General features: G+C 46.5%; 1 long non-coding RNA gene across 1 annotated transcript in view; it reads right to left on the bottom strand.

The window, feature by feature from the left end:
- The window catches only part of LOC309361577, a 351,746-nt gene extending 338,543 nt beyond the window's left edge, over positions 1-13,203 (bottom strand). The window contains exon 1 of the long non-coding RNA XR_014164524.1: positions 12,900-13,203. This is a non-coding gene — a long non-coding RNA (uncharacterized lncRNA). The remainder of the gene's footprint in view (positions 1-12,899) is intronic.
- Between the last annotated feature and the right edge of the window lie 4,099 nt (positions 13,204-17,302).

Here is a 17,302-nt window from a genome sequence, read left to right as displayed (position 1 = left end):
TCAAGTGGGCAAAAAGACTCATTGGGCAGGGTGGAGCCAGTGAGGGCTGTGGTTAGAGGAGAGTAAGGGCATCTTGGAGGGGATTCAAAGGGCCAGAAAAAGAAGCCTAGTGTTTTGAAACAGGTCCTGGTTCCCCACGCACACCATGCAGGAATGGGGATTCAAAATGTGGGTTCAAGATATGTGGAATTAAGCACCCTCAACCAGGGGGCTGCAACCACCGCTCACTTTTAGACCTTGCCTGAATATGCTGTTTGCCCCCTTTCCTCACAGCCAGGAGCTGTCATATCCAGATATATCCTTAACTCAGCAGTAAAGGGCCTGGGTTTAATTGGCAGTCCCTTTAAGCATGTGTTTAATTCCATCCTGTGGGGAATACAGACGCTTGCCTTAAATAATTGAGTGGCCACAAGATTGGTTAGTTCTGTTTTCATGGCCCATATTGATTTAAGCGTAGTTAATCCTTTCAAGGATCCATGTCACTGTATGGGCTGATGGCTCTCTTTAGAGCCATAACACTCTTCCTGCTAGATTATTTCACATCAAGCATTGTAATGTCACAATAAATCCATCACGTCGTCCTCGTCTCCCCCACCCCACCGCTTCTCAAAGCAAAGTACCAGATGGGGACCAACTCTCTTCCCATTAAACTCCTCATTTTACCAGGCAGAAGGTGAGCAGCTTAATACGTTTCATTAATTTCTTTTTCTTTTTCTCTCCCCTCTCCCCGCCCTTTCCTTTTGTTCACTCATCCATAAACAAATGCCTTGGCAGCAACACTTAAATAATTGCACACACAATTAAACCAGCACATTAGAAATCAAATCAAAATCAAAGGCTAGGGACTGTCCTGGCTTTGTTGTTTAAATATACTAGGAAGCATTTGTGCGAGGCCCTGAATTCACCTCTACTAATGCGCTCATCAGGGTGGGGAACTGAATCCAGCCAGGCGGATCAGTGCAGGGTGAAAGGAAAAGGCGCCAAATTTCAAAAATGCCAAATTCAAGCCGGGACTCAAATGGAGCACTAAGGAAATCCTCTGACCCCCAATTTAAATGTGAGACATGTCATGTGTAACCCTGCTGTAGGGTGGTCAAATCTGTCAATTTAGGATTCTCCCAGTTTCTCGTTTTTCCAGCCTAAAGATCAGTTCTCCATATTTCTACTTCAGTTTGCTGTGTGTGTGTGTGTGTGTGTCCACTTGAAAATTCACCAGCATTTTAGTGTGAATTTTGCTTTATAATGCATTTAACTGTGCTAATATATTAATTTAAACACACCCTTTACCATAGTTTATGGGGAGTTTTACCGCATTACTTGGGTGGATAACTGCATCACAAAATCCAGAGAAGGATGGGCATGCATTGGTTTGCGTACTGAGTAGTGAAAGTTCAAATTGGGTATGCTTGCTTTTCAACATGAATTGAATAGAATTTCCCCACCATCCCTTCCCTACATGAGTAAATTTCCCAGAATCCCTTTTAAATTAGATCTGAAATGTGAATCAACGAGAGCTGAGATGGCATTTCAGAGACTTAGTCCTGAAAGAAGATCCTGACATGAACTCCCAACAAGGGAAGTGATGAGCTCTTGTTAGGATAAGGGAAGATTTTCCCAAGAGTTTGCCTAAGGCTCTTTGGAGCTGAAATGTAAGTAGGCCTCCAGACAATGGTTTTCTAAAGGATTTCACTTTGGAATATCCAGCCCCAACAAGTTGCTAAGATTATTTAACACAGCTATAATTTATTTTTTTAGGGAGGGGAGCTTTTGTTTTGGAAGGAAGGAAGGAAATAAGTAGTAAGAATGAATATATATCTCAGCCACTAGTATTTCAAACAGGATGTTTAAATCATGAGAAATTTATCTTTTTCTAATTGTTACTGCTACATCCCACAGTTCCCAGAGAGGTTTAACAACCATTCACTCTTCCTCAGGAACTCGGGGAATGGTAGCTTTGTGAGGGGATGAGGGGTCTCCTATCAATACCCTTAACAAACTGCAGTTCTCAGGATTCTTTGGAGGAAACCATCAGTGTTAAGGGCGTTGAGTGTTGTTACAGCACCCTGACTCCCCTCTCAGAGCTTCAATTCTCAATAGTGGTTTAACACGTAATCCCTCTTCCCAGAGAACTCTGGGAATTGTAGTGGTCCAGGGAAATACTTATTTCCTAACAGCTCTCAGATATAATGGACTACAGCTGCCAGGATCCTTTGGAGAGAGTGGTGACTCTTTGAAGAAGCATGATATTGCTTTAAATATATGGTGCAGATGGGGCCTAGGTTCCAAAACTGTTTGCTTATTGGCACTTTTTAAGAACTTCCTTCTTTCTGATTTCCATCCTTCCCTCCTGTTTTTGTGTTTGCCAGAGAACATTCACATCTGCCTTACCTGTCTTTCTTTCACAGCAGCCAAATTCCACAAATGCTGAGAAGATGCCAGGGGCTGAGACATGGAATCTTTCTGTTTTACCCATTACAGATGCCTCACAGGCTCCGGGCATTGTGTTGAATGTGAAGTCATCATTATTGGGCTTATTTCAAAGGAAGCTAGTACGCAATCCCTTGCTTCCTCCCTCCCTAAAAGTTGCAAAGCAGCCAGGTTATGTTTCCTGGTTAAGAGGTGGGGTCCAAAAGAGATCTTGCAAGTGCAATCCACCACCCACTGAAAGAGGGGTGGATGAATCTCTTAATTTCTCATTTTTTCCAAGTTTCAGTTCCCCAAACATCTGCCTGAGATTGAAAAAGATGAAGATGGAAAAGTACACGGAAAATTCATCAGCATTCTAATGCAAATTTCTCCTAATGTACAGATTTTTGCAAAGCATTTCACCTAATACAATGTGTTCTTATGCACATATGACCTGAGTGCATGCATATTTATTACATGTGCATCCTTTTCTGCACACATTCCTGTCTGAAGAACTGCACTGCAACATTCAGAGCAGTGCAGATTTTGAAAGATTGCTATGTATCAGTTTGTGTATCATTTTGGAAAGTGCAAATTAAATAGGATGACCTTGAAATGTAAACTAAATCAAATTTCTTGCCTGCATCACTGTATTCTCCAAGGTTTGCTGGAGGTTCAGCATTCCTAATATACACATTTTTCTATGCAATTTTGCCCAATATTCACATTTTTGTAAGCATTTCTCTCTAATATAATGCATTTTATACAGGATTGTCACATGCGTGTGTGTTTGTGTTTATCCACACTTTCCTCCAATGTACAGATTTTTATATAAAGTCTACTCTGACTGGCAGTGGCTCTCTGAGGTTTCAGCCAGAGTTCTGCATGGAGATTTCCAGGACTGCTGCATGCAAAGCATGTGCTCTACCACTGCAATCCATTTGAAAATAAAGCAATGTTTTAGTCCTTATAGGTTTGATTACATGGGCTGAATTAAACAAGAACATTGGGAACTGCCTTATACTGAATTAGATACGCGGGTGGCGCTGTGGGTTAAACCACAGAGCCTAGGAGTTGCTGATCAGAAGGTCGGCAATTCAAATCCCCGCGACGGGGTGAGCTCCCATTGCTCGGTCCCTGCTCCTGCCAACCTAGCAGTTCGAAAGCACGTCAAAGTGCAGGTAGATAAATAGGTACCACTCCAGCGGGAAGGTAAACGGCATTTCCGTGCGCTGCTCTGGTTCGCCAGAAGCGGCTTAGTCATGCTGGACACATGACCCGGAAGCTGTACACTGGCTCCCTCAGCCAATAAAGCGAGATGAGCACCACAACCCCAGAGTCGGTCACGACTGGACCTAATGGTCAGGGGTCCCTTTACCTTTACCTTTATGGTCCATCTAGCTCACCATTGTCTGCACTCACTGTCATCAGTTCTCCAGGCTTTCAGGCACTAACCCTACCTAGGGATGCTGGGGAATGGAATTGAAGCTGGAGCAGTGGGATTGCATCCTTTTTTTAAGCACCTGGGTGGGGGCATAGCACACAGGACCAACAGAACCCACCACACCAGTCTAGCCCTCGTCACCAACGCTGCTGGCCATTCATGTACAAGGCTTGGTGGATTCACAGAACCTGCGCGCCAACTCACCCCTGGCCACTGGAGCCAAGTGGGGCTGTGCTGCCCTGCCCAATGAGGAGCCTGGCTGGCCAACGTAGCTCTTGTTGAGTAATCCCCCCCCCCCCAATGCTGGCCAGGCAGCCATTCAGCGAGTGGGCCAGGGATGTGGCAGTGGGGCCAGGCTGGGCTCCAGTAGCAGGCAGGATGGGACAGGGATCCCTGTGGGGGGACAAAACTAGCTCGTGCCCCCTAAAAATCATGTACCCAGGCTCTGCCCCCCTGGTCTCCCCATGCTACGACCCTGACCTGGAGACTTTCTGCTTGCAAACAGATGCTTTACAACTGTGCTATCACACACACCCAGACACCCAAAATCAGGGATGCTATGCACTTAGGGACATAGGAAGCCAGGCCATTGGTGCATCTAATTCAGTATTGCCTCCACTGACTGGAGATGCTGGTGGATTCAGCCTGGGAGGGAATGAATGGTTCTGGACAGAAAGTAAAGAACTCCAGTTAGCTTGCCCCCTGCAAAACCAGGCACTCCACCCTGAAAACCTAAAAGAACGGAAAAGATATAACTCCCCCCCCCCAAAAAAAGAACCCAGCCCAGTGTTCTGAACATTTGGCCTAGCCTTAGAATCCCCCAGTCCTGACTCCCAATATGTTACTTAATCAGGCATAAAACTCTGTTGAGACAACGTGTTGTCTGACAGTCAAAGACAGACATGCACACAGTTCAGGGCACTGCTGCCTACAGCTGTAATTAATTGGCATGCCCTAGCAAGCTCCAGTCCCCCGTTCCCAAGGTGGAAACCTGCGCCTGGGCCAGATCTTGAAGGTGCAACATTTTCCAAACTCCCCGCCTTTGGAAAAGTTCTATGACGCTTCCTGTTGTTTTTAGTGATATGTTACCTTTTTTTGGCAGGGAGGTGAGAGGGAGGACACTGAAATATGTAGGAATCTGTGGGTGACTCTTAATAATTTTTATGATATGGCCCATTGGGAGAGCTAACTAGCGTTAAAAGTGCAGGTGCTGCTGTTTGAATCCGTACCAAGCTGCCATGAATCATTTTTTTGTTGTAAACAGTCAGAATAACTCACCACCATGTAGAGAGCAGGCTTCCTGGTTGGGAAAGTAAAATATGTTTGAGGGAGCTGGTTGTGGATAGGGCTATGTGTGGGAGGTCTAAGCCTGTCATGCCTAGGCCTGACAAGGTACATGGCCCAGTATTCTCAGAGGATGAACCAGATGTCCCGCAGGTCAAGGTCCTTGAAAAGCAGGCCAGGTCTCCTCTTGAGGGCCCTCTGGAGAAAGACCTACTGCAGAAACTTTGGAGGTATCAGAGGAGGCAAAGTCATCACCACCAGTCCTCAAGAATGCTGGCGTCATAAGGTCTGGGTCCTGAGGAAACTCACAAGCCTTAAAGTCAGTAAGACTGCTAGGGAGAGACCTACAGACAGACCCCCCCCCCATCACACCATTTCAAACAGCCCTGGCCTTCCCAAAGTATCCTGGGAACTGTAGCTAATTCTTAGGAGGTCCATATTCAAAGTTACTATTCCCAGTGTTCTCTGAGAAGAGGGATTTATTGTTAATAAATCCCTCTGCTGGGAATTGTAGCTCTGTAAAGGGAATAGGGGGTCTCCCTACAACTCACAGGGAAAATACAGTGGTACCTTGGGTTACAGGCGCTTCAGGTTTACAGACTCCGCTTACCCGGAAGTAGTACCTTGGGTTAAGAACTTTGCTTCAGGAAGAGAACAGAAATTGTGCTCTGGTGGTGTGGCAGCAGCGGGAGGCCCCATTAGCTAAAGTGGTGCTTCAGGTTAAGAACAGTTTCAGGTTAAAAATGGACCTCCAGAACGAATTAAGTTCTTAACCAGAGGTACCACTGTACGTTCTGTGGTTTCTCGCTAAACACCTAAGCCCTGCCCCTTCCTCCTATGCGCTCTCTCTCTCTCTCTCTGATTTCTGCTACCCAAGGCAGCCCTGAAACTACTTCTCAAGAATCCAAAGCCAACCCTGTGAATAGACAGTAACTGTATGTAAATAAACTTTGCCTTCTTTACCAATGGGACTTCTTTATATTTTATCTTAACTTTTTAGTTATGCTACTGATGTGTGAATGAGATAGATGATAGGTGGTCAGTTAGCTCCAAATAAATTCCTACCAAACTGAACAGAAATGTTCAGGGTCCTCATTTTTCTTGAATGCTTGTAATTTGTGTGTATTTTTCTGCAGTGACCAAATTTCATTCCTCACCACCACCATAGGAAATGTTCAAGTTCTGCAGTATTTTCCATTGGTGGGCAATAGAAATCCTGGCTGCTGCCAGAATCCACGTCAGTATTATTATTATTATTATTATTATTATTATTATTATTATTATTCATTTTATTTTATTTCATTTCATTTCTATACTGCTTTATATTTTCAAGAAAAAAAATCTCAAAGTGGTTTACAACACATTAAAATATCAAATGAAACATGCCAGAGTAAAATATTACTGAAGAAAGACAAATATAAAGTATACAAATAAAAAGAACATAATCAACAGGAAGCGAAAATATTATCTTAAAGAATAGGAGGACAACCAGTGGTGTAGTGTGGGTTGCCGGCACCTGGGGCAGGCAAGCTGCTGACACCTCTGGAGTACCCCTCCACCAGAGCCAAGCAGGGCCATACAGTGGTGCCTGCCTGCTTGCGCAAGGGGAAGCCCAGCCAGCCAATGCACCCCTTAGCAAACAAATACCCCCGACACCCATGGAGAGGAGCACCAGGCCAGGCCACACTGGGGTTGCTCCTTTTCCACTTCCCTCTATCCTTGCCCACTCACTGTGGACCTGGGCTTCTCCCGCCATCATCCAGGGAGTGTGGCGTGCTGAGGATTGAGTGCCTTAGTGATTGCTGGCCTCTGCTGGGATCATGGAGGTGAGGCTGGTCCAGGCTCTGGAGCCCAGATACTCCAAGTGGCAGGAAGGCAGGCGGGGAAGGAAGGATGGGAGCAGGGATGGCTTTCATAATTCTGGTACTGTCCCTGGAAATCAGGACACATGGAAGTGTGTGCAATGATAGTGCATAATGATGCACTTCTATTATATCAACAACATGTCAGAAAATGGCATGATCAAGGGGATGAAGAAATTCTCTTAAGGGGAAAGTTATAGTTTCGGACTTAAAGAGAAAAGGCAAGTGAGAGGGAACATAATGGAAGTCTAGAACTTATGGATATCCAATGAAAAGGAATGTTGGAAGATTCAGAACAGATAAAAGAAAGGACTTATTCACACAGTGCATAGCTGAATTACGAAACCCCCTCCTGCAGGAGACAGTGGTTGTCACCAACTTGGATGGTTTTAAAAGAGAATTGAATAAATTAATGCAGAATAAGGCTATCACTGGTTGGCAACCAGAGGCAGTAATGTTGCTGAATACAGTTGTACCTCTGGATGCGAACGGGATCCGTTCCGGAGCCCCATTCGCAGCCAGAAGCGAGCGCAACCCATGTCTGCGTGTGCGCGGGTCTGCACATGCATGTGACGTCATTTTGACTGTCTGCACATGCGCGAGCGGAGTGCGTTACTTCTGGGTCGCCACAGCACACAACCCAGAAATACTTATCCCGAAGCTACTTCAACCTGAGGTATGACTGTACTAACTGCTAAAAGCCATAGGAGGGGAGAGTTGTGTTGCACTTGGGTCCTACTAGCAGTCTTCCCAGAGGCATCTGGTTGGCCCCTGTGAGAACAAGATGCTACCTAGATGGGCCATTGGCCTGGCTCAGAAGACTTTTCTTTTATGTTCTTACGTTGCAGAATACGTCTGCAGCCACAACCCCAGTCTGGAGGTGGACTCTGATGCTGATTGACTGGAACTAAAGGTCCCGAGTTGGTTCTTTGGTGTTTTTTACACCAAGACTTAGGCCTCTTATGCCTCAGGGCCTCCAAGTATTTTTTTTCAAAAAAAGATGCGCACCTTGCTGTGTACTCAGACACACAGATATACAAAGCATTCCCTCAAATGCCGTCTCCGATGACACCTCGACATGCCTGCCGTTCTCCGTGTAATTAGCTCTGGCGGTGAGAGAAGACAAGAGGAGAACTTGTTAATGGGATTAAGAGGCTCTTTTCTCGACACCCTTTGAGCGACAGGAGCTGCTTTGGCTCGTCACCCATCAAAGCTCAGAGAAAAGAGCAATGACACCGTCTCCCTCACCTCTCAGAGCTGGAAGAGGCGCGCAGCAACTAGCCTCTTTCAAATAGCAGATAAGGGCAATCCAGGCAGATCATGTTCAAGGGCACTAGTCCAAAGAGAGGGGGAATTCCCATCTTTCTGCCAGAAGAAGAATCTGGCTAAGGCCTGCTTTGTCCAAGGAGGTCTGCTGTTGGCTATCCTGAGGCTGGCAGGCTGCAGAGCAGAGGGAGAGGAGGGAAACAGGGCTATTCCATCAGCTTTGATGAGAGACCAGCTGCCTCTGGCTTTCCCCTCAAATGCCACATTATAGGTAGCAGTCATCATTCCATCACCTGCAAAGTGGAGGGAGAGAAGGGAAGCAGGTCTATTCCATCAGCTTTGCTGAGAAATGAGCTGGCTTTGGTTCTCCGTCAACCAGTGGCTTAGCGTGGGGGTGCAGGGGGGGCCGGCCATACCGGGCACAACATCTGGGGGTTAGGGTTAGGGTGCGCAAATCCACAGGTTTGGGGGCGCAAATCCACGGGTTAGGGGGTGCAAATTACTTGCCTTGCCCCGGGTGCTGACAACCCACGCTACACCACTGCCGTCAACCTAGCAGCAGCCCATCAGTGGGTATTGCATTTGGCTGCAAAGCCAAGGGAGCAAAGGGAATCAGGGCATTCCATCAGCTCTGCTGAGAGACCCTCAGCCTTTGCTTCTCCCTCACCTTTCAACTACCAATAGTCATTTGATCGGGCTCCCTGAATGGTTGCTATCTCAGTTGGTCTTTATAAGAACTGTAACTTTAAGAACCAGCTCCCAAGTTTTATTTCTACCTACCTCCCAGTTCTGCTTACTTTTTGTGTCATGTCTTTTAAGTTGTAAGCCTGAGGGCATGGCTGTCTTGGGGTGGTAGTTGTTTCATTATTGATTTGTGAGCTACTCTGGGAGTCTTCTTGGTTTGAAGAGCTGGGTTGCAAAACACTGTCAGAAAATACTATAAAAGTCCTTAACAGGCCTGAAATTTGTTGACATGGGGGAGGAGAGACATATTAGGGGCCACTCTGGGCCTCCATTATAACAACCTAAAGACCTGAAAGTGCATTATCCTGCTTTTTGAACTAGAAGGATCCACTATAAGGCAGCACATTAGTTCATTGGCTTTGCCCCCATCAATGCTTTCCTGCCTCCAGGTGTTGAGGCAAAGGTTTGAAGAGAGAAACCTGCTCTACAGTACCATATATTATAATACTGCCCCCACTGACATACTCTACCATAATATAGTATTATAATATGCTATAATAATATATTCACTATTGGAGACAGTGTGCTTCTGAATTATTGTTGCTGGAAAGTGCTGGAGAGAAGAGTTGCTGCTGGGCTCAGAGTTCCCTTTCAGGCCTCTGGTTGACCAGTGTGCAAACAGGATGCTGTACTAGATGGTCAAGGGGCCTCATCCAGCGGGCCTCTTTCTTATGTTCTTACTAGAACCTGAGCCCACCCAGTGAAGGTAACTGTTGGGAGATTCAGGATAGACATAAGTAACTACTTCCTCCTGCAGCACTTAGCAAAACTGCAGTATTCACTCCCACAAGATTTTATTGTGGCCACCAACTTGGGTGGCTTTAAAGGAGGATTGAACAAATTCATTTAGGACAAAGTTATGGTCTGCCTTCGAACGCCAGTTGCTGGGAATTGCAAGTGGGAAAAGTGCTCTTGCTCTCTTGTTCTGCTACCCACGTTCTGCATATACAAGATTCAACTGATGATTCTAACTATCAATAAAAGCAAACTGAATAATTCCCATGCATCCATTTTTACCCATGATGCAATGTGACATGTCGGTAGCCTGCTAGGGCCTTGTACAGTTTAGGCCAACAGAGACAAAACAGAAAAAAATCAGCTGTGTCGACAATAAAATGTGTTGTCCGGGAGAAAGAGGAAAGAATGTGAGGTGGCGACGGGCACCTGGAGAGCTGATGCTCATAATCCAGTCTGCAGGAAAGGCAGCCTGTCAAGAAACAATCCCAGGATTCCTGCAGAGAACAATATTCTGAGGCTGCAACTACCTTCTCTCCTTGTCACTTTTTCTTTTTTCTTTTTGGTGTGACCTTGTGAACTTTTGTAGTTCCTGGGAATCTATTGCCCTGACTGACACTGCAACAGAGACATTGGGTCTCAAATTAAATTCCTTCCTTCCACCCATCCACCCTTCAAAAAAAGAAAAGAAAAGAAAAGAAAAGAAAAACATATCTGAGAAAATCCAGAAAAAGCTGCAAATAAACCTCTGGAATGTGAGACTTCAAAGCGCATGAAAACGTAGGATGCAAAAGCACATGGGCAGCGTCACTGTCACTAGCTCCTAGGTTCTTCTCTCTCCCGATCCCTGGCCAACTAGAAATTATTACCAGCGTCGGTGAGTTTACCATGCTTTCTCAAGCTTTCTCCCCCAGGGCTTAAGGGCTAGAAACTTGCTTATTTAAAGCTTGCTAAATTGCTACCCAGTAGTCGTTGCTAAACCCTGGCTTCCTGCGTGGAAAGCTGCATGCGCACTCTACATGTCCACGATTGCACAGCCCAAGGGTAAGATTTGACATCTGCTTCACATTTTTTGGCCACCTTAAGATTCTCAGCTATCTAGGCGCCAAAGTGTGTAGGGGATGCATTGCCCCCAAAGAGAGTGGACAGAGATTTTCATGGGTTCTTTAATGCATTTGTCTAGATCAGAGGTTTTCAACCCTTTTGAGTCCACAGCTCCCTTGACCAACTACATCCTTTCTGTGGCTCCTCTGTGTGGAAATGCGCTCCAAGCCTCCGGAGCCCAGTTATGTCACCCGTTGCTTGCAAAGCCAGCAGCCCCTCAGCCCTTTTCGAAAACCCTCCTTTGTGATGTGTTCCCTCAGCCTCCTCTCCTTACCCCTCTCCTTGGGAGTCCTCTAGGCAGCAGCAGCAGCCACCCCTGCGGTGCCTCCTCACAACATCCCACAGGGGCCTGGGAAGAGGATTCCCCTAGCCTTAGCAGTCCAACAGAGACTGGCCAAAGATGAATGTGACACTAGCATCGTACCTTGGGAGGCAACAGTGGTCGCTGCCGGGCGTGCATGGCAGAAAGCCTCCCCTTTGGTGCCAGACACTCAGCTCCCAGGCAGGCCTTGCACACAGCAAGCGCAAGAAAGGCCAGCACAGTGCCTGCCTGCCTGGCCTCCCACTTGTCTGTCCATTCCCCAAAGCAAGGGCTGATGGACTGGCTGGCTGGGCTCCCCCACCCACTGGCTTGCTTCCTCTGAGGCCACCTCAGCTCCTGGCAACCAGCACTCCCTGGCCAGCCCCAGAGGCACCACTCACTTGAGGAGCTTGTAGCCAGGGCCACCAAGGGGGGGCAGCTGCCAACCAGATCAAGTAAAACAATAGAAATACTTAACTAACATGTTGGCTCTGACCACCGCAACAAAAGTGCTGTCCCCTCCACTAACAAAAGTCCTGCCCCTCTCCACTAACAAAAATATTGGCTATGCAACAAACAGCCATTCAAGCCTTTGAATTGAATAGCAACTAAAAAAACAAGCTAAGCCCTGTTCATGCACACCCATTCCATGCCCTCATGACCTATAATCTTCCAAGCAATTCAGTTCATTAAAATACGCATGAAATACACATAACGCCCTTTGTTAAGCCAGCTCAGCCCAATGCTCCGCCAGCTGGGGTCCTTGGGTGGAGACATTGGGGCGCTCAAGCCTGCCACCAGTGGTAAGGTGGATGTTGACTCCAGTTAACCTGCCAAGGCACCATTGATGAGGAACTTGCCCATGTCAATCTCAATAATCAGGAAATTCCTTCCTACTTGAGGAAGTCCAAGATGACCCTGTCCCTCCAGAGCAGCAAGTTGCAGCTGTGCTCAGTGTAGAAGCTGACTAGGAGGTCCAGCAGTGTCTGCATGCTCAGGACACTCTCACTGTGCCAGAGAACCTGCTCCAGCTTCTTCAGCCACACCTTAGCCGACATGGTGGTGGTGGAGGAGGTGGCTGTTGAGGAAAGTGAGTGGGACCACTTGAGTCCAACAGCCAGGAGGAAGCGGCCTAGATGAGCTCACAGCCAGTGACTCAGAGCTGCACCTCAGTCTTGGTGTCCAGGCCACTGCCCATGGAAGGCATGAAGTGGAGGGCATTGGCCAGCGGGGCTGTAGGATGAGAAGTGGGGGTGGGCCGAGGAATTGTAGATTGTGAAAATGGGGGTGCTTCCATCTCCATGTCCTCAGGCTTGCTCAGCTGTTGCTCCTCAGACTTCTGAATGAATATTTTCACCTGAGGAATTCGCAATAAACGCCTCCTCCTCCGAGCCAGGCCAGTCTGGGTCAGTGCAGCAGCACTTCCAACTACAGCTTGGGCCTCACAGCCAAGCAGGGAAGTGGGGTACCACACAAGGAACTGGCATAGGGCATTCAGAGGTTTCTTGGCTCTCGCAGAGCACTGTGTCTACCAACACTCAACTCAGCTCACTCAGCCCAAAAGAAGCAGCTCAAAAAGGCAGCACAATTAGGTTTTATAAATACATCATTAACTCAGGAAGAAATATATTTTTCGCTTTGAAATTGGTGGAGGATCAGTGATTGTGAAGTCAACAAATAGCTACTGAGCTGAAGTGGGGGGCAAAGTGTTCAGCAATGTATTAGGAGTATGTGTAACCCATGGATAGGCAACCTAAGGCCCAGGGGCCGGATCCGGCCCAATCGCTTTCTCGATCCGGCCCCCAGACGGTCTGGGAATCAATGTGTTTTTACATGAGTAGAATGTGTCCTTTTATTTAAAATGCATCTGTGGGTTATTTGTGGGGCCTGCCTGGTGTTTTTACATGAATAGAATGTGTGCTTTTATTTAAAATGCATCTCTGGGTTATTTGTGGGGCATAGGAATTCGTTCATTTATTTTTTCCCAAAATATAGTCCGGCCCCCCCACAAGGTCTGAGGGACAGTGGACCGGCCCCCTGCTAAAAAAGTTTGCTGACCCCTGGTGTAACCCTTGGCAGGAAAAATACAACAGTTACAGGTATATCCCCATTTTCATCTCCATGATGTTGGGTCCAAGACTGAATGCAGTGAAATCTGGGAATCTATTGCCCTGACTGACAATAGATAAATCACAGATAAATAGCATTGCATTGCATTGCATTACAATGTTTCTAGACTCAGAAAGGTGTGTGGCTCTTAAGACATCAAAAGCTTATTCCTGCCTTGTGTGTTTTCGTTCTTAAAACCACAGGGTCAGATGTAATATTGCACCTTCCGCCGCCCTTTGCACGCTCCAATACATGCTCCTGGTCCAATAAAGCAACGCTACAGAAGTCGTGTTTCTTCCTTCTGTTGCTATAGCAACCTGCGGGAAGGGGAGGGATGTCAGATGACCTGCCTGGTGGAGGCGACTTCCCAAAAGGATGCCTCTCAAGGCCGAGGAAGTGCAATGCAAGGCCACAGACACAAATCGTACATGTGCACAGCATTGCGCTCAAAGCTCTGTTCATTTTGAAACCAGGCACAGACCCACCAGTGCAGCTTTGCAATGCATCACTGCTAAGATCTGGAGATTTGAAAGCTGGTTTCTGTACAGTGTAAGTGTGGAAGATACAAATGCAGCTGTGGGAGGCTCATCCCTGTTAACTTTTATCAAGCAGATTCCACATTCTCCATTGCCGTTCTTTATTCTTTTTCTTTGTCTGTTTCGCTCTAGAGATGAGCTGAAATTTCTCAGCTGATATTTTTTTCTGATAACATTTCTGGGCTCTATGGTGCAGCAACGTGTATCGTTAGAGTGCTGGACTTTCTGCAAGGAAAACAGAGGCTCCACCACTCAGCGATGCAGCTAGCTGCTCAGGTGCTGGGGGCGGCAGGGGCGTCCTGCCGCCAGGGGCGGGGCGAGCTGACAGTGGGGGCGGGGCGTGCTACATGGAACCTCTCTGCTGCCTCCCCCTCAGCTGTAGGGTGGCTGAGGGAGAGGCGGTGGGCAGACACAAGTCCCACACTGCTGTTTCAGACAGCATGGAGTCTGCAGGAGCCTGAGCCACCCAGGTCACTGTTGGTCTCCGCAGTGTGGCGCCCAGTGCCAGCCGTGTTTCATTACTAAAAAATTTCGTGAGCCCAATTTTTTTTTAAAAAAAACACCTCATATTTTTGTCATTTTTTCATCTCAGTGATCATACCCATGGCGGTCCGCACCCCCTGCACTCCCCTTCCTCTGCCACTGCCACCACTGAGCCATGACTGCCTTTACCCAGGAATGGTAAGTGTTTAGGTAGATATAATTTCCAAAGCAAATTGAGAAATGTGCAGGTTTATTCATATACATATATTTAAAAACAACCAAAAAACTTCTTGCCCAATGGGAAGGCATATACATAGCTTCCTCTGAGCTTGGAATTAACTAATTCCAACTAACTAATTCCCCGAATTATTGTTTTTTTAATCTCTGACTTCCACCTAAAAGTAGTTCCTATAATTTCTAGGGGAACTGAATATGAATCAAGTTCATTTGGTAGTAGAACTTTGGGTGATTTTTTTTGTTTTGTTTTTTTACTCAGTTCAATTTTGATTCAATACAGGGGTTTCATCACACTCAACTCTGTGCTTGATTGTGGCTGAAAAACTGGTGCTCCTGTTAAAGCTTAAATATAAATGATTGTTGGGGACAATAAATAAAACAATTGTTCACATTACACTGCGTGTACTGATATTGTCATAGTCTTCTTAACAGTATTTATGTGGAATTACTGCCTTTTTGGAGAGAACAAATCTGAACTGGAGCAAATTCTGATTGGGAAAGGGCATACTGGAACTGGAACCAATTTCTTTTAAAAAATGAACTTTCCAAACACTGAGCAGGCTACATGCCATCTAACAAGATTTCACTCTCCTAAATGGTGTGATGGTCAGATGACAAATGTTGTAGAGTTTGTCAGTTCTCCATAAACAATGATCTACACTTTCTGTCATGTATAAATCTGTTCCAACTTCCATCCATTTCATAAAGTTACCTCCAAAGTTCATTTCTTGCAATTCTCTAAACAAAAATTTGGACTTTTTGCATTAAAAAATTGAACTTGTTATATCTGGGTTTGACAGGTACTGGTTTATAGAAAGTGATATCATAGGGTGTTACCTTGGAGGAGTGGATGTTTTGAATAACTTTCTAATTAAAACAGACAGATGAAGAATCAGAAGTTCTCAATTTTCTTTCCTTTCCCCCCTCTTTTCTCTTTCTTTCTCCCTTTTTTTCCCTTAGTATTTTTATTTAGTTTCTTTTATTCAAAAAATATATTGATTATTTGAGATTAACTTTTGTGTATCTTTTTTCAAACTCCAATAAAATCTACTGAGGGGAACAAATGTAGAGTTTGTAAAGAAGAGGCATGTGATCAATTGCCGTAAACCATGTCAAATGGTGGCGCTGTGGGTTAAAGCCTCAGCGCCTAGGACTTGCCGATCGAAAGGTCGGCGGTTCGAATCCCTGTGGCGGGGTGCGCTCCCGCTGCTCGGTCCCAGCGCCTGCCAACCTAGCAGTTCGAAAGCACCTCCGGGTGCAAGTAGATAAATAGGGACCGCTTACCAGCGGGAAGGTAAACGGCGTTTCCGTGTGCGGCTCTGGTTCGCCAGAGCAGCGATGTCACGCTGGCCACGTGACCCGGAAGTGTCTCCGGACAGCGCTGGCCCCTGGCCTCTTAAGTGAGATGGGCGCACAACCCCAGAGTCTGTCAAGACTGGCCCGTACGGGCAGGGGTACCTTTACCTTTACCTTTACCTTTATGTCAAATCACAGTGGGAATATCTTAGAATTTTATAAGAATTCCCAAACAGAGGAAGATATCTGGAACATTCTCTTGTTCCCCCAGAACATATTTGATAAAATGTACACCACAGTCTACTGCAAGCAAAGAGAATTGGGAGGGGAAAGCCAAGTGGAACCCACCAAATATTGTGGTCTAAAGCTTCCATCACCCCTGACCATTGGCTCTGCTGGCCCTTGGCTGATGGGAGCTGTACTCCAGAACATTTGGAGGGAATCCACTTTCCTTCCCCTTCATGTTCTGGGACAGTTTACCTTTGATCAGGGTCGCTGAGGCAACCACTCTCTTGAAATGGTCATCGCTGGGATAACTCAGTTGGTTGGACCATGGTGCTGATAACATCAAGATTGCAGGTTCAATCCCTGTAAGGGAAAACTGCATATTCCTGCATTGTAAGGGGGTTGAACTAGACCAGGGGTCCCCAAACTAAGGCCTGCAGGCCGGATAAGGCCCGAGGGACTTGTTTATCCGGCCTACGGTGACCCCTGCCACCCACTGCCACTACCTTCTCTTACCAGCACTGTGCTGCGTTGCTCCCCACTTCTGGGTCGGAGGAGCACCAGAAATAGCTTGGGCGCATGCGCAAGCATTATTTGCACATGCACAAGCGTTATTTCTGGTGCACATCCGGGTCAGAGGAGGCCTGTGCACATGCACACAAGCTATTTCTGGTGCTCCTCCGACCAGGAAGTGCGCCGGAAATAGCATGTGCTCACACATATGGACATGCGTTCCCCCACCCTCCGGTCCGTCGCATGATCAGCGCTGAAGACACCGGCCCGAGGCACAGTAAGTTTGCTGACCCCTGAACTAGACGGTCCTCATGGTCCTGTCCAACACCACAGTTCTAGATTCTATTATTCTTCTGAGCCCCCCCAGGAGGCAGCTGGCTGGGTATTTTTACCAACATAAATGTTCGACTAGGCGGGCCTTTGGGAAATTCTTACATTCTGTGTTTTCACAGTCCAAATAGATATCTCCTGGTTTGATTTTAAAAGGCCATCTCCTCTGAAAACAAGCAAAACTTTCTCCTTCAAAAGTTGCCATAAGAAAAACAGTTATATAATTTAATATTCTTTCTTGGGGACTAAGAAGAAAACATTGGTGCAAATATCAGCTACCTTCCAGGGCAGACTTTTGCCTTTAGAGAAAGGCCACTCTCCCTCCCTCCCTCCTTCCTTCCTTCCTCTCCCCCTATTTCCATTTTATTGTTTCCTTAACATATTCTTGCTCCTGGTGCTGAAGAAATGAATGCCAGCAAAGTGTCAG

This window comes from Podarcis melisellensis, assembly GCF_964234715.1.
Source record: "Podarcis melisellensis genome assembly, chromosome: Z".
Classification (NCBI taxonomy): Eukaryota; Metazoa; Chordata; class Lepidosauria; order Squamata; family Lacertidae; genus Podarcis; species Podarcis melisellensis.
This window is presented reverse-complemented; position numbering and strand designations above follow the sequence as displayed.